This window comes from Apium graveolens, chromosome 8 (genome assembly GCF_009905375.1).
Source record: "Apium graveolens cultivar Ventura chromosome 8, ASM990537v1, whole genome shotgun sequence".
NCBI classification, from domain to species: domain Eukaryota; kingdom Viridiplantae; phylum Streptophyta; class Magnoliopsida; order Apiales; family Apiaceae; genus Apium; species Apium graveolens.
In genome coordinates, this window is record NC_133654.1 from 25,857,711 (window position 1) to 25,883,445 (window position 25,735).

Genomic DNA, 25,735 nt, shown 5'->3' on the forward strand with positions numbered 1-25,735 from the left:
AGACCTTGAATTAGAGTTTATACTAACATTCTTAATATCAGAGTTTACATATGCAGGACAACTTTTGATTTATTTAAAGAGGATTTCAGTTTATAATAATCATAGTACAAACTGTTGTTAGGTCTAAATATGTTTGTAGAAGGGGGGTTGAATACAAACAATACCGTTTAATCGAATAAAATGCGGAATAAAAAAGTGAAACAAAATTCAAGTTAAATAAAACTATTATTAAACTTGAAAGGTGTTACAACAACGGTATCGTTTACAAGGGATTAATCTCAAATCAATTATTACAAATCTAGAATAAATTTGACATGAACTTTTTCTATTTTTGCAATAAAAAGATCAAATGCTAAAAGCGATTTGGGATTAAGTTCTAGGGATTTCGATCCGCTAGATAGTTACACAAGAACAAGAAAAGGATTTTTAGTGGATTAGATTTAACAATAAATAATATAAATAAATGATCTGTGAATTTGCAATAAGTTCTCTGCAGGTTTCTTTTGTTCTGTGTTCTGCTGAATTTGATATTCAATACTCTGCTCTCCTTTGAAAAATAGCTGCTCTGCTTTATATTGAATCCTGTGATTTTAACTGGCAAGACAATCCATTTAGCTCAGCATGACAATCCTTTGAACTGGTAAGACTTTCGGTAGGACTATCAATTGAACTGATAGGACTTTCGGCAAGACAATTTAAATGCACTAGCATGACTTTCGGTATGACTATTGATTGTCATACCGATTGTCTTGCTAATACAAAAGATAATCTTGCTGGATTAAAACAGATTTTAATCAAATAATAATTCTGAATTAATTAATCAATTAATTCAATTAATCAATAAATTAATCTTTGCAGATTTAATTTATTCTCTTAATTAAATTATATGACTTAATTAGTTAATAGAGAATTAATATTAATCTTGAGCAGCAACCATTCTTCTGAAAATCTTCTGAAAATCACTGTCAATTATGAATCAATTCCACCACTTCAATGTTGACACTCGATGTACTGTCTGGATCATGAGTGACTAACTTCCGTGACGTTTCTTCATGCCTTGACCTTGATACTCTTGATTTTCTTCAGACTAAATCCTTGTAATTAATTGATACCCTGACGAGATCTCTGTCACTTGATTAAATCCACAATCTTGATTTATATCACTGAGGCTTGATCAATTTCTTGAGCTTCTTCCAGTGAATTAAGTCATCAAGTCTATAGGAGAACAATGTTCCTTAATCCTTTGACATATGTTACTCTGAGAGATCTCTCTGACGATAGGACCACTATTTACTTGTTACGTCCTTATTTGAGTTGAGTTAAATCCTCGAATAAACAAATAGGCTATGACATATGCCTTTTAATCTCCCCCTATTTGTTTGTTAGACAATAACAACAAATACCTAGAGGATAACTCAACTAACAAATAAGAAAAAAAATATAAAGAGTAATGCAAAGTAAATAGCAGAAAAGTTCTGGATTATATTTAACATTTTCCAGATTCCAAAAGAAATTTACAAGGGAATACAAGATAGATGTTCTTCTAGTCTCAACATATAACTACATTAGTCTATCTTGATTCATAAAGCTCTAATCATATTACATTGAGTTTTGAGCTAATTGAATTCAGTTGTCTTCCCTTCCGAATTCACCTTCTTCCAAATCTTCACCTTCTTCCAAATCTTGAAGCAACTCCTTGTCAAATAGACGATCCTTTTCTGAAGTGAAGCTGTCTGGCCTGACTGGTTGAACTCCAACTGTCTTTAGCTTATTCTTGAGTTGATTGTACCTTTTAATATTCTTTTCACAATTAGCTTGAATCAGATCAGCTGCTTGAGTTTTCAACATGGATGAATATCCAACAGTTCTTAAGTGATGTTCCATCCAGACAAGATGCTTAGCTGAGTAGTCTTTAAGAGATTGTGAATCGAGCTGGCAGATTTGAAGACAGTCAGACTTAAAGAATCTTACCTGATGAGGATTGATGACCACTTGAGGACTAGCCCTGCTGGCAAACTCTTTGAGCCTTTCTCGAAGAACTTCATTCAATTCTGAGCTTCTTTTAACTTTGTTGAGAAGAACCCAAATCTCTGACAAAGAACGATTCTCAAACAGATGAAGTGACACCTTGAAAGATCCTTCGCTATGACAATATACAAATATGCTCATCTCATTTAGGGATCTATCAAAGGCAGTTGTGATCCTTGAGACTTCAGTCTTTATAGCATTCATGTACATGTCATTGTTTGGATTAGAGATCTCCAGCTTGTCCAGAAGATGTATAAACTGCCTATCATTGTTTGTGCTCAGCTGAGGCATATCAAGTACTCTCCTAGCTTCATCCCATTTTTCACCAATCTTCAGTCTGGCATCTCTTCTCCTTTCTTGAGCCGTAATGTCATGAAGATGTTAATTTTGAAGAGTTTATGTTCTTTGGATGTCTTTCCTCATGTTAATGATCTGGGATACCTTTTTGAGTTCAGCTTCTTTTCTTTTCAACTCTAACTGCTGCTGCTGAAACTCTTTCTCAAACAGAGGATCCACTGGAGCTTCCTCTTCCCATTCTCCAAAATCACTTTCCTCCTCAGCTTCAAAGAAACCATCTTTATCTCCCAAGACTGATTCAGTGGGAACGTCACAAATATCAAAGTCATCCTGTTCTCCACTATAGTAGATATCATTAGGCTTCCCTGTGCCTCCAACAGATGAATCTTTTTCTTTTCCCTTTTCACTTCTCCCCCTTAGTTGAGGAATCCTCTACACAATTTCCCTTAGATCCTCCATGACCTCTATCACCTCCAGAGCCTGAGCCTCCACCAGACGGCCCTTCAAAGAAAGTCCTTTGTTCTTCATTGGGGCAGTGAGAATTTTTGATCATGAAGTACAAGTGCTTCATCCCTTCATTCAGATGTTCCATACCCGTCTCTATCTTCAGAAATCTGGATGAATCCAGTGAATGATTCATTTCAACGAAGTCTTTAAGAGAAGTCATTCTTGTATGGAGAGAGCAGAAGTTTGAAATGTCTTCAGCTGATAACGTTGGAGATGCCTGGATTGAATTAAGCTTTGGTACAACAGATGTCTTCAAATCTGATATTTCAGTCCTGATGAGAGCCAGCTGATTATTGACAGAGGTGGAAGAACATGACCGTTCAACCACTTGTGCTTTGAATGATTTAGCTTCAGCCTGACTTTTTGCAAGTTGTTCCTTGAGATCAGCAATTTGAGCTAACAGATTTTCAGTGTTTGTGTCTGTGTGTGCGCTCACCTGAATATCTCTCCTGTTTAATTCACTCAACTCACGTGCTTGTGTATCTCTCAATATAATTGCTCGTGAGGAGTCTTCCTGATGCTGATCTTCTGTACCTGCATTTAAAATCACCCTAGCCTCTTCAAGAGAGGTCAGTGGTGGTGCAATGGGAATTAGCGAGTCCCGATCCTCAGTCAAACCTATCTTTTCATGTGAAATAGATGTCTGAATTGCTTCAGGGATAGATTGACCGAGTTGCCCTCCACTTTCTCCAGATAAATCTGCGAGTGGAGAATCCCATGAGGGAGCCAGAGGTGTTGGATCTGGGAGGGGAGAAAATGACTCTATTAAAGGTGGCTGAGAGTCAGATTTTCCCTCAGAAGCATGTGACTGCTCTTCTGCCGTAACTATGGCAGGCACTGTAACCGACTCAATATGCACTCCTCGCTCCGTGTCCTGAGTATCATCTACTGGTCTGTATGCTTCCATTGTGAGTAATGGAATTGTGCTTGACTCAGTACAGGATGCCATGGCCCTATGCCAAATTTCAATAGATTCATCCTGTTGAGAGAATGTTTCTGAAAACTGTTCAGTGGCCATTTCAAAGTCCATGTCCTGTTGGGAGGACAAGGATGGGCTTTCAGATGCCTCAGTAAATGTTCTTCTTTTCTTGGGTGGAGGCAGAGCTGAGGGTTCATTCACATCCACTAACATACTACTTCCTACTAACCTTCTAGGAAACATTTTAGACAGTGGGGGAGAGGTTGAGATAGGTTGTGACTCTGTGTTTGGCTCTATGACCTGGGATTGAAGCTGTGGTTCTACAACTTCATGGTCAGTCCTATCAACCACTGGGGGTCTTTCAACAGAAGTAGGAATAGGTTGAGTTTGAGGAATTATTACCTGTAGAGGAAGAGCATCTGATGTTTGAGCCTGGGTGGTTTGAACCACTAGAGGTTGAGCTTGCTGTTCATGACCGGGAAGATTGAAGATATGTAAAGGAATATAAGTGGCCATGAAAGGAGATACAAGTACTGGAACTTGCATGAATTTGAAGGTTGTGTCTTGGCGAGTGTAAATCTTTTTGCTTACTGGAGGGGGTTCGGTTACTGAAGAGTTAGCAAAAAGAGCTTTATGCTCAGGTGAGAGAAGATGTTCTGCTATGAGCATGAGAAAACGAGCGTAGTAGCACGAGACCCTACGATTTGTAGAATGATCATGTAAAGCAGTAGTGAGATGTCTCAGAAGAATGGGTAAAAGTAGTTTGCCAAAATTGATCCTTTGATTGAAAACAACCGCAAGACCAATATACTGCAGAGTGGAAGTGATGTTGTGAAAGTTGGATTTAGTGCAGTTGGCAAACACTTTAGAAAGTGTATCGAAGAAAATATCCCATTCAGAAACCAAATTGGATTTAGATAACTTGGTTAAAGTAATCACCCCCTGATAGTGAATAGCATGGAAAAAGTTTGAAATATCATTTTCAGAGGGCAAATTACAGAAACTGTCCAATGGAAAATTTAACGCTCGATTGACGACTGTTTCATCAACAACATACTGTGTGTTTGCCACGGTGAATGAAAAAGTTTTAAAATCATCGGCCATAGTAGATGTTGTGCAAATCAGTCTGAGCAGATCAACATTTAAAATCACATTTGATTTAATAGCAGAGCTAACAATCGAATGGTCATTTAAAAATCTAATCCACGACTTAAATTTTTCCACATCACATTTATCTGGATTAAAATAACCAACAAGATTATGCGAAACAATTTGGAAATTGAGAGCCATTTAAAAAATAATAAAACACACACTTTCAGAATTTTAAGAATTAAATTAAGAGAATTCTAATTAAAAAAATTTAATAATTCGAATTAAATCAATTATATCCGAAAAATTTAGAAAGTAATGTATCTCGTTAAAGTTCTTAACTCACGAAAGCAGATATGCAAAATCACAAGACACAAAACCAAATTGAAATACAAAAAAAAAACTGATTTTAGGGAAAAATCGAATTAAAATATAAAAACAATAAAATGGGCAGCACTTCTGTATGTATATACGTGTATGTATATAACAGAAGTGAAGTTTTTGTTTGCTGAGTAAACACTCGAGCAAGGAAGACAATAGCTGCGATGGTGGTTTGATCGAATAGAGAGAGAGAGAGAAATAAGAGAGAAAAAGAAACTGATGGAATTTGAAAAAACAAGAACTGAATGAATAAAAAGTAAGAAAGGAACGAAAAAAATAGCTTAAGTAGACAACTGGTATGACAATTCGGGATAGTCTTACCGATTGTCATATCGATAGTCATACCAGGCAATTTGAGAAGACAAAACAAAAAATAGTAATAATATAACTGGTATGACAATCTGATAGTCATACCGATTGTCATACCAGTACAAAATAAAACAAAAAAAATATCTTGTTAGGTCACACACACTGTAGAGGGGGTGAATACAGTGTAAATTACAATCAAATCGAACTTTAATATCTCAAGTAACAGAAAACAAACTTTATTGAAACAATAAACTCTGTTACAGTATGGAACTGTTACCTCTCAGTGATGAACAAATATCACGAGAGCTGCTAGGGTTACAATGAATAATCTTCTCGAATATGATAACACTTATAGTGTAAACCCTATGTCTGTGTTTATATATTACACAGTTACAAGATAATCGCTAATTGATATGGAATATAATTCTGCTTCCTAAAATATATCAATCAGATATCTTTTCTTCCAAGTATTCCATTCTTCACGGAACTCCTTCTTCATGCATATCTCTTCTTATGTTTATCTCGATCTTCTTTACTTTAATCAGCTATTATCCTTATCTGATTGTCCTTCAGCACTTAAGTTCTGATATCCAACTTCTGATAATTATCTTCTGATAATATAAGTACTGATATCCTTAAGTCCTGACTTCCAGTATAAGTATTGATTCCCAGTTAAGTACTGATTTCTCCTGTTAAGTAAGATCTGAAAACTAAACATAAATCATATTAGCCATGACATTATCAAATATATCTAACAATCTCCCCCAACTTGTAAATTAGCATAATATACAAGTTTAACAGATATTTGATGATGTCAAAAACATTAAGTACAAATGCATGAGAATTAGACTAGATAACTACAACTTACAGTCCTTAAAGCTTTACCAATATTTAACTTCTGATAACAACTTCAGTCTGTACAAATATCAGAATTTAAGCAGTTGTAGATCTTCGACTTGGCTTCATTTTCTGATCTCTCTGATGTCAGGAGTTGTTCTGAGATAGTTCTTCAACAAACATCTCTCAGCATATCTAAGTTCATCAATCATTCTCCTTTTGGCATCTTTAAGCTCAACAGTATCTTCACCAATTTGAAAGATTGCAGCCCTGAGATCATTAATCTTTGCTTTTCTTATATCCTGATCCAGTCTGATCAAATAAGCTTTATCAGACTCAAAATTGAATTCCACAGCCCTGTACCCTAGAAAGGTAGTTATAATTTGAGCAGAATTGGGCTTCATTTCAACTATATCATCCTTGTGATCTCTATACTTTGGAACATATGTACTGTCAGACTTAACAGAATAAAGCCTTTTCTGTCTCTGAATCTGATCCTTCAAATAGTTTACAGCAGTTCCTGTTATTCTGTCATCCACTTGAAGTAAGAATAGTACATGCTCCAATTCTTCAAAATACTTCAATGTAATGGCATTTTGTCTTATATGATAAACTCTACCATCTGTCATGAAGTACAACAAGATGTATTCTTTCAAGTAGGTATGGTAAACCATTTGTACAGATTCTAGTTGATTCAATCTCTCAGGAGTTGCTCCAATACCTGGTTCACTCAAGAAAGTTGGATCATTGGTAGTGTTCTGTATTCTTCTTTCATCAGCACTTCCCAATCCAGTTTTATCTCTTGCTTCCTTTCCAGTAACTACTCTTGCTTCAAAACCATTTGCAGTAGTCTTCAAAGGTTGAGTCTGTTTTGCTTTAGTGAATCCTGGTAGGAGTGTCTTTGGTCTATCTTCTGATATCAAGTTAACTTGAGCTGTGTCAGAGGTTACTTGCTTCTTCCAAATATCAGAACTTACAGTTTCTTGACTCTGAACAACTTGAGCCATGTCAGAGGTTGTTTTAAGAACTTTTCTTGAAGTTAGAGCAAGATCATCCTTTTCATCAGTAATTTCTTCATCCTCAGGTGGCACATAAACCTTGATAGGTTCACCAACCTTTTCTTTACCCTTGGATCTTGGATCTATCTGTGGTTGTGATCTAGCCAATGTTACTTCAGAATGTGTCCTTTCTTTGATCATAATGCCTTTGAGTTTTGGAAGTGGCTTTTTACCAGAAGCTTCAGATTTAGATATAACTTTCTCTGATTTAAGCCTGGCTTCTTCTTCCATTAAACTCTCCAAGTCCATTCCTGGATTTTCCTGAAGAAATAACTGTCTTGACATTTCCTCATCAAGATCTAAAAGTTCATCAGAACTTATTCTTTTACCAGTAGCAGAACTTATTCTTTTTCCAGTATCAGAACTTGTCCTGTGACTTGTGATTTCAGCTTTTCTTGATGTGAATCCTCTACCTTGACTATGACCTCTACCCATTCCAGAGCTTCCTTGATCATCTTTTCCATCATCCTTCCCTTTCAGTGTCTTGTCAGTCTTGCATTTGGACTTAATTACTTTCTCCCCCTTTTTGGCATCAGCAGGTAGTAGAAGAGAGACAAGCAATTCCACTGAGGCTTGGATTTCATTAAGTTGTGATTGCTGAGAAGCTTATTTTTTCAGAATATCATCAATCTGAGCTTGTTGAGTATCTTGAGTCTTCTCAATATAAGCAATCCTGTCAAAGGTAGGTTGGAAGAACTTTTTCTTATCAATCTTTTGAACTTGTTCCTGTTTGATAAATTCTTCCTGAATCTTGTGTAGCTCTGCATGAGTAGTTGAATGAAGACCATGTAGATGTTTAGTACTCAATGCAGTGACTCTAAGCTGGGTTTTGAAATCATCAGAATTTAACATTTCATCAGCTTTAGTCAAGTGCTCAGCAAGATGAATCTCATTTGGAACACAGGAAACTGAGTTCCATTCCTTTGTCCACTCCTGTCCTGCAGGAGTTTCACTCCAAGGCACTGGTGCTTCTCTGGTAACAAACTTCTTACTAAGTTCAGACTTAAGAATAGTCTGTTGAGGAGCATGTCCTGAAGGACCTGCTTCATCAGCATCTACAGTTGGAGCAGCATCACCAGTATCTCCAGCATTTGCAGCATCAGAACTTACAGAATCAGTATCCTCTGATAAAACAACAGTGTGAGTAGCAATGGAGGCTTCAGCATCCTCTAATTGTTGATCTGGTTCTAAGTTCTGATCAACAGCCATATCCTGATGCTCACCTAAAGTCTGATCATCAGCATCTTGATGCAGAGAAGGTGTTGTAGATAACTCTGGAGTTTGAACAACATCAGTAACAGGTGTTGTGGAAGGATTAGTTGCTGTTGGAGCTTCTAAGCGAATTACTTCAGGCACAACCAAGTTTTGAACATCAATATCAGCACTTGTGCCTGGATCAACAGGAGATACAGAGGATGTGTTGACCTTTTCAGAAACAGCTTCTTTAGATGGAGTTGATGGAGAAGAAGAGACTTTAGCAAATTCCTTTTCTTGTGAGATCAGAGATTCCTGATCCCCTTCCTTAGCTGCTTCCTCTTCATCATCTGAAACTGGCCTATTTGCCCTCTGTTTCTTGTATCTCTTTGTAGATTTGGATTCCTTGGGAGTTTCAGGAACTATCATTCGTCTAAGCCTCTTGAGAAGCCTAGATCCCCCAATTCCAGAATCCTTCTGAGAAGTCTCTTTCTCAGCTTCACTTAAAACAGGTTCTGAAGAAGGAACCTGTTCCTCAGTATCAGATTCATCTCTCAAAGCAATCATCCTTCTCTTTTGAGGTGTTTGAAGAACAGTCTTTGTCCTCTTAGGTCTGGAGGATGAAGGCTTCACAGTAGGTGCTGATGATGAGGGTTGAGCAGTCTGTGAAGTGGAGATATATGATTTGATATATTTCCTGAGGGTTGGTTGAGTAGAATGAGTGGTAGGTGCTGATTGTTGTGGTGTTTGGGTGGTTGTTGTTGGTTGGACATCAGAATAAACAGATCTATAAGTATTAGGATCAGCATTTACTAAAATCTGTTTTACAGATTCAGGAATCTGTAAAGGTCTAACCACTGATTTCTTAGTGTCAGCATTTACCAGGTCATTAAAGTAGCGTTTTGCAACCTTAAAAGGTGGAGTTGAGGAACTGACTAATTGAGGTTCATCAGTACAAAAAGTATATATAAGTTGACAGAATCTAGCAAAGTAAACAACATTCCTATCCTCTGTCATCCTATCCCCAATAAAACCAATTATAGCAGTTGCAAAATCAAAATGAGTTTGGTTTATAATAGCATACCCGATGTGCTGACTCAGAATTGGGATAACATCAAAATTCGAACACTTGTTCCCAAAAGCTTTAGTGATGCAGTCGAAGAAGAAGCTCCATTCTCTTCTGATATGAGCCCGTTTCAACTTCCCAAGCTTTGCCAAACTCCGTTCATACCCCAAATGGGCCATTAAATCCTGAAGAGCTGATTCCTCTGGAATTGAAAAGGTACACCCTTCTGGGAGATGGAGAGCCTTGCGTATTGTACCAGGAGTGACGACATATGAAGAATTACCCACTTCGAAAACAATACTGAGAGTTCCATGTGTACCACCATTATCAAAGTGCCCAGTCCGCCAAAATATTAGAACTTGTTGGCTTGAAAAGACTGAAGGCTGGGTCAATGCATACCCAATCTCACTATGTGCAAGAAGATCTTGCACAAAATGCAATTCAGATGGAGCTTCAGCATGATCAAGAATTGTAGCATAGTTGTTTGGAACAAATTTAGCTCCATCAATGATTAAATCCTTAGGTGCCATGTGAAAAATTGAGATTTAAGAGTGCCTGATAGGTGTTTGAGAAAATGTCTGTATGAAAAACCAACGTGAGAAGAAGAAAGAGAGAGAGTAAAGGCAAGTAGAGAGAAAAAGTATGAAAGGAAATAAAAGATTAAAAAATCCTCTCTCTGTCGTACTTATACTCTGAAAAAAAATGTTACCGTTGGACATCTGTTAGACATGCAGTAATAACGGATAGTTACTGGGCGCGAGAAAACAGTAATCATTACCTGCCCACTTGCCTTTTTTCAAGGAAAAACCGTTCCACTTACCCAGATATTCCATTAATCAAGGTAAAACAGTTTTAATTCAAAATTGAAACCGTTCCCACTGATTTAATTATTTTTCACTGCATCATTAATATTCTGAAAATAAATCAGCGAAAATGACCAAGATAAATCAGATGAGTAAGTACTGATAAAGGAAAATCATAACTTAAATTAAAACAGAATTTATATGGTCATCAGAATATGAATCTTTATCAGGATTTATCAATGCATTACAAAATAACTTAGAGACAAAATCTTGAAACAAAAACAAATTTCATTAATATATCAAGTGAATACATTCATGAAATTGAAATTACATCAGAATTTATACAAGATTTCCCTAAGCTGCTAAACCTAACATCAACAGCCTTAGTCCTATCTCAAGAAGCAGGGCAAGGCTGATGATGAAGAAAAATAGGAAGAAGAAAATAAATCATTTCTTCTTCCTACTCTCGACAAACAGAATGGCGAGTCGAATGATTCGCTCTTGCTGGCGGAGAGCTTCCAGCCTTTCCTCCTCCAATCGCTCCAGATGGCGATGATAGTCCATATAGAAGAACAGGAGGTGGGTGAGTACCTCCTGTGGGACAGAGACCCATATCTCATCAGGAATGGCAGTGACGTGGCATTCCTGCTGCCAATCGGCACAGCTTAGCTCCATACTGAAAGTTTCGTAGTTAAAAAACATGTTGTATCTGACCATGGTGTTTTTGAAAGAAAAAGTATGAAGGTAAGGTGATGTTGAGAGAAAAGATTTGATGAGAAGGCTGATGTGAAGTGGTTACTTATATAGGCAAGAGAATGTCAGGAGACGCAAAGGAATTTAATGTTGACAGGTAGAATGAATTCTACCTCGTCTCCCCAGACTTGGAAAAAGAAAAACATTCATTGGAAAGAGAAAACATGGTTTAATGCGCACAAGAAGCAAGTAAAAGTTGACTGTTCAAGTACGAATACCACTAACCCTAACCATAGTGACTATTAATCTTCCACTTCAACATATTCTAGTTTGAACCGAGACTGTTATCAAATTTTATCCATAGATAAGTCAAGTAAAGAATTAGACTTTAATATCAGAACTTAGACTTATATCAGAACTTAACAGTCATCAGAACATAATTTCTTAACTCGAAAAATGAATGCCTATCTGAGTAAGTCCTCATACAAGTTCTGAGTTATATTCTTCAGAACTTAATCAACAGAACATGCTATCAGAACTTGTCCTCAGAGTTTGTGCAAAGTGACACAATGACTGTTTATCTAAAACAACATAGACCACCACAGTAATTTTCATCATTCATATGGAGTGATTAGTGTGTGTATTAAGCTAAATGTCAGACAAAGAGTAAAGTCTAATTCACTTTAGTACATCTTAGAAATAAGGCATAATTAAAACTCTGCTAAAGAGCTGTCATTATTTTGTAACCTACTGTTGAATGAGTTCATGCTAGAGTCCACCTCAATTATTGTGTGCTAATTTTATGCATCTTTTTGAATTCCATTTTACAGTGGCTTCTCAGTGTAAGTGAGTCATGACTGCTTATCAGAATTTATGCTATTATCAGAGTATTTCTCCAGTAATCATAGAGTGTGAAAAGTCACCAAGAAAATATTTTAGTTGCTTTTCTGATGCATATTACTTAATACCAGCAATGCACTTGGGTCGTCCCTTCCACATTTTTACTCTAGATCTCAAAGGAGTACCTGATTTTATTCTTTGATCCTTTTGCTTTTTCTTTTGATAAGTGAGGTTTATCAGCACTTAGTGCATTCAGCAGATTTACTAGTATCAGAACTTAACAGATGAGTAGCATTATTCTAATGTGTGACTTAGTAATAAGATAGACAAAGTAAACTCAACTAAGCTCAATTATCAGAATTTGCTTGTGTCAATAGATTTCCACAGAAATAATTACTTCTTATATGGGATCCTTTATTTATTGAAGACTACTAGGTCAGCATCTAGAACAGTTATCCTCATAGGATTGAATAGTTACTTTAACAGACATATCACTTATCAGAGTTTAGAAACATATATCAGACAACAGTCAGTACTTAAACACATTTATCAATTAATCACAGAATACACAAAGAGGTTAAATTCTGTAAATACTGATCATAAAGTCTGATAAAACAGAACAAGACTAGGCAGATTTAGAGAAAGAACCTGAAACCATTCCAAGTTCATTTACCAATCTTGTAAAAGTGGCTTCACACAATGGTTTTGTGAAGATATCTGCTAGTTGTTGATCTGTTAGAACAAAGTGCAATTCCACTGTACATTCATCCACATGTTCCCTTATGAAGTGGTACCTGATGCTGATGTGCTTTGTCATAGAGTGTTGAACTGGATTACCTGTCATAGCAATAGCACTTTGATTATCACAGTAAATAGGGATTTTAAAATATGTTAACCCATAATCCAGTAACTGATTCTTCATCCAAAGAATCTGTGCACAACAGCTTCCTGCAACAATATACTCTGCTTCTGCAGTTGATGTGGAAATTGACTTTTGTTTCTTGCTGAACCAAGAAACTAATCTGCCTCCAAGAAATTGGCAGCTTCCACTTGTGCTTTTCCTGTCAATTTTGCAACCTGCAAAATCTGCATCTGAGTAACCTATTAGTTTAAAATCTGATTCTCTAGGATACCACAATCCCAGATCAGCTGTTCCTTTAAGATACTTGAAAATTCTTTTCACAGCTGTTAAGTGAGGTTCTCTTGGATCTGCTTGAAATCTTGCACAAAGACATGTAGCATACATGATATCAGGTCTACAAGCAGTTAGATAGAGTAGAGAGCCAATCATACCTCTGTAATCAGTAATATCTACTGATTTACCAGTATCCTTATCCAGTTTTGTTGCAGTGGCCATGGGAGTGGATGCACTTGAACAGTCTTGCTTTCCAAATTTCTTCAGCAAGTTTCTGGTGTACTTAGTTTGACAAATAAAAGTTCCTTCTTCATTCTGCTTGACTTGAAGGCCCAGAAAATAGCTAAGTTCCCCCATCATACTCATCTGATACCTTGACTGCATCAGTTTGGCAAACTTCTTGCAAAGCCTTTCATTTGTAGACCCAAAAATGATATCATCAACATAAATCTGGACCAGAAGTAAGTCCTTTCCATGGTTGAGGTAGAACAATGTTTTGTCTATTGTTCCTCTGTTGAATCCACTTTCCAGAAGAAACTGAGCTAAAGTCTCATACCATGCTCTAGGAGCTTGCTTAAGTCCATAAAGTGCTTTATCAAGCCTGTAGACATAATCTGGATGTTTGGAGTCTACAAAGCCTGGAGGTTGTTCAACATATACTTCCTCCTCCAATTCTCCATTGAGAAAAGCACTTTTCACATCCATTTGAAAGACAGTAAACTTATTGTGAGCAGCATAAGCCAAAAATATCCTTATGGCTTCTAACCTAGCAACTGGTGCAAATGTTTCATCATAATCAATTCCCTCCTGTTGAGAATATCCTTTTACAACCAGTCTTGTCTTATTCCTTGTAATTATGCCATCACTGTCAGTTTTGTTTCTGAATACCCACTTTGTACCAACAACAGATCTATTTTTTGGTCTTGGCACTAGGGTCCAGACTTTGTTTCTTTCAAATTCATTTAACTCTTCCTACATTGCTTGCACCCAATCAGCATCTTGAAGAGCTTCTTCCACTTTCTTTAGCTCAGTCTGAGAGAGAAAAGAATTGTAAAGACATTCGTTTGAAGTACCTGTTCTAGTTCTGACACCTGCATCAGGATTTCCAATTATCAAATCAGGTGTATGTGATTTTTCCACTTCCTTGCAGATGGAAGGTTTTCTCTAGAACTAGATGCTCCCCCATGTTCCATGCTGTCTTCATTTTCATTTTCTGATGCTCCCCCTGAAACTTGCTCTCTGAGTTGGATTCTTCAGAATTTAGATTTTCAACACTATCAGAACTTGGCTTATCAGAACTTGACGAATCAGAACTTGAAGAGCCAGATGTATGTTCTGATGTTTCTTGAGATGTGGTAAGATCTTGAGTATGCTCCCCCTGCATAGGTGCATCTTCCTTTGGCGTAGTCACCACAGTTTCAATAACATCAGAGTTTAATCCATCAGAGCTTACACTATCAGGACTTAGACTGTCAGGATTTTCAGTATCAGAATTTGAGTCTTCATTTTCAAATCTCAGCTGATCATGATCAATAAAATCTTCAAGACCCGTATTCTTCTTGTCATCAAAGGAGACATTGATAGATTCCATGACCACTTTTGTTCTCAAATTATAGACTCTGAAGGCTTTTGTGGAAAGTGGATATCCAACAAAGATTCCTTCATCAGCTTTTAGATCAAACTTGGATAGCTGTTCAGGATGAGTTTTGAGAATAAAACACTTGCATCCAAATACATGAAACTACTTCAGATTTGGCTTCTTTTTCTTCACCATCTCATATGGTGTTTTTCCATGCTTGTTAATGAGTGTTGCATTTTGAGTAAAACAAGCAGTCTGCACAGCTTCAGCCCAGAAATAGGTTGGAAGCTTTGCTTCTTCAAGCATTGTACGTGCAGCTTCAATGAGAGTTCTATTCTTCCTTTCAACAACTCCATTTTGCTGTGGAGTTCCAGGAGCAGAAAATTCCTGCTTAATTCCATGGTTTTTGCAGAACTCTTCCATTATCAAATTCTTGAACTCAGTGCCATTATCACTTCTTAAGGTTTTCACAGAATCTTTGACCAATTTATCCAGATGTTTAACATGATCAATCAACATAGATGCAGTTTCACTTTTTGTGTGCAAGAAATACACCCATGTGTATCTGGTGAACTCATCCACTATGACCAATGCATATTTCTTCTTTGCAATAGATATGACATTTACTGGACCAAATAGATCAACATGTAGTAGATGATAAGGCTTAAGAATTGATGATTCAGTTTTGCTCTTGAATGAAGATTTTCTTTGTTTGGCCTTCTGACAAGAATCACAAAGACCATCAGGAGCAAATACTGACTTTGGAAGTGCTCTCACAAGATCTTTCTTGACCAGTTCATTTATATTGTTGAAATTTAAATGTGAGAGTTTCTTGTGCCAATTCCAGCTTTCTTCAATTGATGCTCTACTCATCAGACAGATTGCAGAACCATCAGTACTTGTTGAAAGCTTAGCTTCATAAATGTTACCACGCCTGTATCCTTTCAGAACAACTTTGCCTTTAGATTTACTCACAATTTCACAGTGTTCTTCAAAGAAATCAACATGATAACCTCTGTCACAGATTTGACTTATACTCAGCAGATTGTGTTTAAGTCCTGAGACCAGAGCTACTTCTTTAATGATGACATTCCCAAGATTGATATTGCCATATCCCAATGTTTTTCCAATGTTGCCATCTCCATAAGAAACACTTGGGCCAGCTTTCTCCACAAAGTTTGATAGCAGGGCTTTATTTCCAGTCATATGTCCTGAACATCCACTGTCCAGAACTAGAATATTTTTCCTGTTGCCCTGTAATCACAAAGACCACTAATGATTAGTTTTAAGGACCCAGACTTGCTTGGATCCCTTGGCCTTATTAAGTTTGTTAACATTTGCAGCGGATTTAGCATCAGAGTTTATGTTAACATTTTTCTTATCAGAACTTATACTGTCAGACTTTGAATCAGAATTTATACTAGAAGGAACAATGGAAACTTTCTTCAAAGAAGGTTTTAATTGATAATAATCATAGTATAAACTATGATATTCCTTACAAGTATAAATGGAATGCCATAAACTACCACAATGAAAACAAGGATTTTGTGGTTTATATCTAACAGACTGACTCTTAACTCCTGATTTTGAAGGTAAGGAGTTAATGTTCTTATTCTTCCTGCAAAAAGAAGCCAGATGGTTAGAACTTCCATAATTATGACATGTTTTCCTAGGAGCATCAGGAACAGATTTATAATCATTGCTTTTATTCACACCTTCCTTTCCATTCCTATTTTTCCTAGGTGATTTTACCTTGTTTGCATTCTTAACATCTTTCAGCTTATGACTAAGCTGCTTCTTTGTCATTAAGCCTATGTTTACTTCAGCCGTCTTTTCCTGTTTTAGTTTGTCAAAAGTTAATTCCTCTTTAACTTCTGATTTCTCATTATCAGACTTTACAGTTACAAACTTAACAGGTTTTAACTTTGGCTTTTGCTTAACAACAGGCTTAATTTCTTCAGTTCCTTTATCATTCTTATCCTCTCCATAACCTAAGCCCTCTTTCCAATTTTCACTACTTAGCAAATTTTGAGTTGTTCTGCCAGAGTTAGTCCAAGTCCTGATTATCTCTCTTTCCTTTTCTAACTCAGTTTTTAGAGATTCATTCATTTTTAGCACTTCATCCCTAACATAAAAAGCATGATCTCTATCCTTCTGAGTTTGATGAAATATAACTAACTCTTTCTCTAAGAAATCATTTCTTTTCTTAAAAGCAAGATTTTCAGAAGTTAATCTTTCACATGTTAAGGTTTGATCTCTATAACTAACAAACATGGTTTTAAGATATCTTCTCAACTCATTAATATCATCAGTATGAAAAGCATAAGTAGTCTGAGGTACCTTTGTTTCAGCAGCTTCAGAACTGCTCTCAGCACTTTCTTTATCAGCATTTGCCATCAATGCATAGTTCTCCTCACTTTCAGAGTCTGAGGTGTCTGTCCAGCTTTTCTGCTTTGTGACAAGAGACTTGCCTTTGTCACCCTTCACTTTCTTGCAATCAGGAGATATGTGGCCTTTCTCACCACAGTTATAGCATTTAACATTGGTATAATCTCCTCTGTCAGACTTTCCTCCTCTGCCTTCAGTGTTAGATATATTTGATAATGTCATGGCTAATATGTTTTATGTTTAGATTTCAGATCTTATTTGAACAGAACAAATCAGTACTTAACTGATCAGTACTTATACTGGAAGTCAGAATTTAAGGGATATCAGTACTTATGTTATCAGGAGATAGATATCAGAACTTAAGTGCTGAAGGACGATCAGATAAGGACAGTAGCTGATTAAAGTTAAGAAGATCAAGATAAACATAAGAAGAGATATGCATGAAGAAGGAATTCCGTGAAGAATGGAATACTTGGAATAGAAGATATCTGATTGATATATTTTAGGAAGCAGAATTATATTCCATATCAATTAGCGAATATCTTGTAACTGTGTAGTATATAAACACAGACATAGGGTTTACACTATAAGTGTTATCATTATCGAGAATATTATTTAATATAACTCTAGCAGCTCTCGTGATATTTTGTTCATCACTGAGAGATAACAGTTCCAGATTGTAACAGAGTTTATTGTTTAAATAAAGTTTGTTTTCTGTTACATAAGTTCTTGAAGTTTGATTTGATTGTAATAAACACTGTATTCACCCCCTCTACAGTGAAAGTGTGACCTAACAAGTGGTATCAGAGCTATCTGTTAACACACATACAGTTAAAGATCCAAACACAATCATGTCTGATACAGAAACTCCAACTAAGCCTACCAAAACTGAGGAATCATCAAAGACATCAACTCAGAGTCGATATGAGACTATCAGAGTTCCCATATTGAGACCATCTGAATATCCCATATGGAAGGTAAGGATGACCATGTTTCTGGAAGCAACAGATCCAGAATACCTTGATAGAATCAAGGAAGGGCCTCACAAACCTACCAAGCTCGCTGTTGTAGTTGCAGGTGAAGCAGCAATGACCGTACCAAAGGAAAAGAATGATTACACTGCTGAAGATATAGCATCTATTGCTAAGGATGCAAAGGTACGTCACTTATTGCATAGTGCCATTGATAATGTAATGTCAAACAAGGTAATCAACTGCAAGACTGCTAAGGAGATATGGGATGCACTGGAGACAAGGTGTCAAGGAACTGAAACAGTTAAGAAGAACAGGAAGACAATACTCACTCAAGAGTATGAACACTTTGACTCTAGGACTAATGAGTCATTGACTGATGTATATGATAGATTTGTCAAACTCTTGAATGACTTGTCATTAGTAAATAAGGAGTATGATCTTGAAGATACAAACCTCAAATTCCTGTTAGCTCTTCCTGAATTTTGGGATTTGAAGGCAACAACAATAAGAGACAACTACAATCTTGATGAAACAACTCTTGATGAAATCTATGGAATGCTCAAGACTCATGAACTTGAGATGGAACAAAGAAGCAAGAGGAAAGGAGGAAAGTCAAGGACAGTTGCTCTCAAGGTTGAAGAGGAATCCCCCAAACCACCTTCCTCAAAGAAAGATAAGGGTAAAGCTCTTATCATAAAATCTGATACTGAGTCATCAAGTTCTGAGAGTGATGATGACTCAGATTCTGAAAGCTTGCCTGAAACTGATGCTGATGAGGAGATGATGAAGCTGTGTGCTCTTATGGTGAAAGGAATCACAAAGATTGCATACAGAAAGTTCAGGAAGGGAAAGAAGTTTTCCAGGAAAGGCATAAGTTCTGATAAGAAAAATTTCAGAAGATCTGAAGGAAGAGGAGGAAAGTCTGACAGAGGAGATTACGCTAATGTTAAATGTTATAATTGTGGTGAGAAAGGCCACATATCTCCTGATTGCAAGAAGACCAAGAATGACAAAGGCAAAGCTCTTGTCACAAAGCAGAAAAGCTGGACAGACACCTCAGACTCTGAAAGTGAGGAGAACTATGCATTGATGGCAAATGCTGATAAATCAAGTTCTGAGAGCAGTTCTGAAGCTGCTGAAACAAAGGTACCTCAGACTACTTATGCTTTTCATACTGATGATATTAATGAGTTGAGAAGATATCTTAAAACCATGTTTGTTAGTTACAGAGATCAAACTTTAACATGTGAAAGATTAACTTCTGAAAATCTTGCTTTTAGGAAAAGAAATGATTTCTTAGAAAAAGAGTTAGTCATGTTTCATCAAACTCAGCAGGATAGAGATGATGCTTTTTATGTTAGGGATGAAGTGCTAAAAATGAATGAATCTCTAAAAACTGAGTTAGAAAAGGAGAGAGAGATTATCAGAACTTGGACTAACTCTGGCAAAACAACTCAAAATTTGCTAAGCAGTGGAAACTGGAAAGAGGGCTTAGGCTATGGAGAAAATAAAAAGGGAACTGTAGAAATTAAGCCTGTTGATAAGCAAAAGCCGAAGTTAAAACCTGTTAAGTTTGTAACTGAAAAATCCGAAAATGAGAAATCAGAAGTTAAAAAGGAATTAGCTTCTGACAAACTAAAACAGGAAAAGACAGCTGAAGTTAACATAGGCTTAATGACAAAGAAGCAGCTTAAGCATAAGCTGAAAGATGTTAAGAATGCAAACAAGGTAAAATCACCTAGGAAAAACAGGAATGGAAAGGAAGGAGTGAATAAAAGCAATAACTATAAATCTGTTCCTGATGCTCCTAGGAAAGCATGTCATAACTGTGGAAGTTCTAACCATCTGGCTTCTTTTTGCAGGAAGAATAAGAATATTAACTCCTTATCTACAAAGTCAGGAGTTAAGAGTCAGTCTGTTAGATACAAACCACAAAATCCTTGTTTTCATTGTGGTAGTTTATGGCATTCCATTTATACTTGTAAGGAATATCATAGTTTGTACTATGATTATTATCAAATAAAACCTTCTTTAAAGAAAGTTTCTGTTGTTCCTTCTAGTATAAGTTCTGATAAGAAAACTGTTAACATAAAATCTGATGTTAAATCCGCTGCAAATGTTAACAAACCTAAAAAGGCCAAAGGATCCAAGCAAGTCTGGGTCCTTAAAACTAATATTTAGTGGTCTTTTTGATTGCAGGGCAACAGGAAAAATATTTTAGTTCTGGACAGTGGATGTTCAGGACATATGACTGGAAATAAGGCCCTGCTATCAGACTTTGTGGAGAAAGCTGGCCCAAGTGTTTCTTATGGAGATGGCAACATTGGAAAAACTTTGGGATATGGCAATATCAATCTTGGGAATGTCATTATTAAAGATGTAGCTCTGGTCTCAGGACTTAAACACAACTTACTGAGTATAAGTCAAATCTGTGACAGAGGTTATCATGTTGATTTCTTTGCAGAACATTGTGAAATAGTTAGTAAATCTAAAGGAAAAATTGTTCTGAAGGGATTCAGGCGTGGTAACATTTATGAAGCTAAGCTTTCAACAAGTTCTGATGGTTCTGCAATCTGTTTAGTGAGTAGAGCCTCAACTGAAGAAAGCTGGAATTGGCACAAGAAACTCTCTCATTTAAACTTCAACAAGATAAATGAACTGATCAAGAAAGATCTTGTGAGAGGACTGCCAAAATCAGTGTTTGTTCCTGATGGTCTTTGTGACTCATGTCAGAAGGCTAAACAAAGAAAATCTTCGTTCAAGAGCAAGACTGAATCATCAATTCTTGAGCCTTATTATCTACTTCATGTTGATCTATTTGGTCCAGTGAATGTCATGTCTATTGCAAAGAAGAAATATGCGTTGGTCATAGTAGATGAGTTCACCAGATACACATGGGTGTATTTCTTGCACACAAAAAGTGAAACTGCATCTATCCTGATTGATCATGTCAAACATCTGGATAAATTGATCAAAGATTCTGTGAAAATTTTGAGGAGTGATAATGGCACTGAATTCAAGAATTTGATAATGGAAGAGTTCTGCAAAAATCATGGAATAAAGCAGGAATTTTCTGCTCCTGGAACTCCACAGCAAAATGGAGTTGTTGAAAGGAAGAATAGAACTCTAATTGAAGCTGCACGAACAATGCTTGAAGAAGCAAAGCTTCCAACCTATTTCTGGGCTGAAGCTGTGCAGACTGCTTGTTTTACTCAAAATGCAACACTCATTAACAAGCATGGAAAAACACCATATGAGATGGTGAAGAACAAGAAGCCAAATCTCAAATACTTTCATGTATTTGGATGTAAGTGTTTTGTTCTCAAGACTCATCCTGAACAGCTATCCAAGTTTGATCTAAAAGCTGATGAGGGAATCTTTGTAGGATATCCACTTTCTACAAAAGCCTTCAGAGTCTATAATTTGAGAACAAAAGTAGTCATGGAATCTATCAATGTCTCTTTTGATGACAAGAAGATCACTGGACTTGAAGATTGCATTGATCATGATAAGCTGAGATTTGAAAATGAAGATTCATATTCTGATACCTCAAGTCCTGATACTGTAAATTCTGATGGATTAAACTCTGATGTTATTGAAACTGTGGTGACTACGTCAAAGGAAGATGCACCAATGCAGGGGGAGCATACTCAAGATATTATCACATCTCAAGAAGCATCAGAACATACATCTGGCTCTTCAAATTCTGATTCGTCAAGTTCTGATAAGCCAAGTACTGACAATACTGAAAATCTAAATACTGAAGGATCCAACTCAGAGAGCATAGTTTCAGGGGGAGCATCAGAAAATGAAACCGAAGACAGCATGAATCATGGGGGAGCATCCAGTTCTAGAGAAAATCTTCCATCTGCAAGGAAGTGGACAAAATCACATACACCTGATTTAATAATTGGAAATCCTGAGGCAGGTGTCAGAACTAGAACAGGTACTTCGAATGAATGTCTTTACAATTCTTTTCTCTCTCAGTCTGAGCCAAAGAAAGTGGAAGAAGCTCTTCAAGATGCTGATTGGGTGCAAGCAATGCAGGAAGAGTTGAATGAATTTGAAAGAAACAAAGTCTGGACCTTAGTGCCAAGACCCAAGAATAGATCGGTTGTTGGTACAAAGTGGGTATTCAGAAACAAAACTGACAGTGATGGCATAATTGTAAGGAACAAGGCAAGGCTGGTTGCAAAAGGATATTCTCAACAGGAGGGAATTGACTATGATGAAACATTTGCTCCAGTTGCTAGGTTAGAAGCCATAAGGATATTCATGGCTTATGCTGCTCACAAAAAGTTTACTGTCTTTCAAATGGATGTGAAAAGTGCTTTTCTCAATGGAGAATTGGAAGAGGAAGTATATGTTGAACAACCTCCAGGCTTTGTAGATTCCAAACATCCAGATTATGTCTACAGGCTTGATAAAGCACTTTATGGACTTAAGCAAGCTCCTAGAGCATGGTATGAGACTTTAGCTCAGTTTCTTCTGGAAAGTGGATTCAACAGAGGAACTATTGACAAAACATTGTTCTATCTCAACCATGGCAAGGACTTACTTTTGATCCAGATTTATGTTGATGATATTATTTTTGGGTCTCCAAATGACAAACTTTGCAAAAAGTTTGCCAACCTAATGCAGTCAAGATATCAGATGAGTATGATGGGAGAACTTAGTTATTTTCTGGGCCTTCAAGTCAAGCAGAGTGAAGAAGGAACTTTTATTTGTCAATCTAAGTACACCAGAAACTTGCTGAAAAAATTTGGAATGCAAGACTGTTCAAGTGCATCCACTCCCATGGCCACTGCAACAAAACTGGATAAGGATACTGGTAATTCAGTAGATATTACTGATTACAGAGGTATGATTGGCTCACTTCTCTATCTAACTGCTAGTAGACCAGATATCATGTTTGCTACCTGTCTTTGTGCAAGATTTCAAGCAGATCCAAGAGAACCTCACTTAACAGCTGTAAAAAGAATCTTTAAGTATCTTAAAGGAACAGCTGATCTAGGATTATGGTATCCTAGAGAATCAGATTTTAAATTAATAGGTTACTCAGATGCAGATTTTGCAGGTTGCAAAATTGACAGGAAAAGCACAAGTGGTAGCTGCCAATTTCTTGGAGGCAGGTTGGTTTCTTGGTATAGCAAGAAACAAAAGTCAATTTCCACATCAACTGCAGAAGCAGAGTATATTGCTGCAGGAAGCTGCTGTGCACAGATTCTCTGGATGAAGAATCAGTTACTAGATTATGGGTTAACGTATTTCAAAATCCCTATTTACTGTGATAATCAAAGTGCTATTGCTATGACAGGTAATCCAGTTCAACACTCTATGACAAAGCACATCAGCATCAGGTACCATTTCATCAGGGAACATGTGGATGAAGGTACAGTGGAATTGCATTTTGTTCCCACAGATCAACAAGTAGCAGATATCTTCACAAAACCACTGTGTGAAGCTACCTTTTCAAAATTGGTAAATGAACTTGGAATGATTTCAGGTTCTTTCTCTAAATCTGCTTAAACTTGTTCTATGTTATCAGACTTTATGATCAGTATTTACAGAATTAATCTCTTTGTATATTCTGTGCATTAATTGATAAATGTCTTTAAGTACTGACTGTTGTCTGATATATGTTTCTAAACTCTGATAAGTGATATGTCTGTTTCAGTAACTATTCAATCCTATGAGGATAACTGTGCTAGATACTGACCTACTAGTCTTCAATAAACAAATGATCCCATGAAAGAAGTAATTATTTCTGTGGAAATCTTATGACACAAGCAAATTCTGATAACTGAGCTTAGTTAAGTTTACTTTGTATATCTTATTACTAAGTCACAAATTAGAATGATGCTACTCATCTGTTTAAGTTCTGATTCTAGTAAAACTGCTGAATGTACTAAGTGCTGATAAACCTCACTTATCAAAAGAAGAAGAACAATAATCAAAGAATAATATCAGGTACTCCTTTGAGATCTAGAGTAAAAATGTGAAAGGGACGACCCAAGTGCATTGCTGGTATTAAGTAAATATGCATTAGAAAAGCAAAATATTTTCTTGGTGACTTTTCACACTCTATGATTACTGGAGAAATACTCTGATAATAGCATAAATTCTGATAAACAGTCGTGACTCACTTACACTGAGAAGCCTCTGTAAAATAGAATTTCAAAAGATGCATAAAATTAGCACAAAAAAAAAAACAGTAGAGGTGAACTCATGCATGAACTCATTTATCAGTAGGTTTCAGGATAATGACAGCTCTTTAGCAAAATTTTAATTATGACTTATTTCTAAGATGTACTGAAGTAGATCAGACTTTACTCTTTGTCTGTTATTTAGCTTAATGCACACACACATCACTCCATATGAATGATGAAATTTCTGTGGTGGTCTATGTTATTTTAGATCAACAGTCATTGTGTCACTTTTGCACAAATTCTGAGGACAAGTTTTAGTTACACGTTCTGATGATTAAGTTCTGAAATTCATAACTAAGAACTTGTATGAGTATTTACTAAGATAGATATTCCTTGTTCGAGTTAAGACATTATGTTCTGATGACTGTTAAGTTCTGGTATAGGTCTAAGTTCTGATTTTTCAGTCTAACCTTTTACTTGACTTATCTGTGAGTAAAATTTGGTAACAGTCTCAGATTAATTTCGAAATGTTGAAGTGGAAGATTAATAGTCTATGGTTAAAACATAATGGCACTCGTCCTTGAACAGTTCACTCTTGTTACATGTGTACATTCCTTTTCCAATGACTGTTATTCTTTTTCAAGGTCTAGGGAGACGAGGTAGAATTAATTCTACCTGCCTGCATTCAATATCTTTGTGTCTCTTGGTATTCTCATGCCTATATATGCAACCACTTCACATTAGTCTTCTCATCACACTTGTATCACAAATTCAGTCTTGTTTTTCATTTACTATCACAAATGGCTGAATTTGGCTGGTTCTACAATTACGGTGATGAGACTGTGCATGTCTTTTTGAATGGAATTTCAACTCCCTACCCTATCACCAACATCCCTCACAATCTCTGGATTCAATTTCCAGAGGTTATCAAACGTGATCTGGTGGCCGTTCGAAGAGACCTTCACCTTCGTCGTATCCGTCAGCAAGAGCGAATCATTCGACTCGCTATCTTGTTTGTCGAAGATAGGAAGAGGAGGATGACTTAATCTCGTCTTCTTCCTGTTCTTCTTCATCCTCAGCTTTGTCAGGCTTCTTAGCTAGGACTAAAAGCTGTTGACGTTAGGATTAGAAGCTTAGGGAAAATCTTGTATTGATGTAATTTCTATTTCATATATGTATTGACTTGATATATTAATGAAAACTGTTTTTACTTCAAGATTTTGTCTCTGAGTTATTTTATCTGTGTTGTTAAATCCTGCTTGATATTCTGATGACCATTTAAATTTGTCTTTATTTAAGTTCTGATTCTTTGTCAGCACTTATTCATCGAAATTATCTTGGTCATTTTTAACATGATTCATTTTCAGAATATTAATGTTGCAGTGAAAAACAATTCAATCAGTGCTAACGGTTTCAATTTTGAATTAAACCTGTGTCTCTTGATAACTGAAATGGTTTTTCCTTGAATCAAGGCAACTGGATAAGTAAT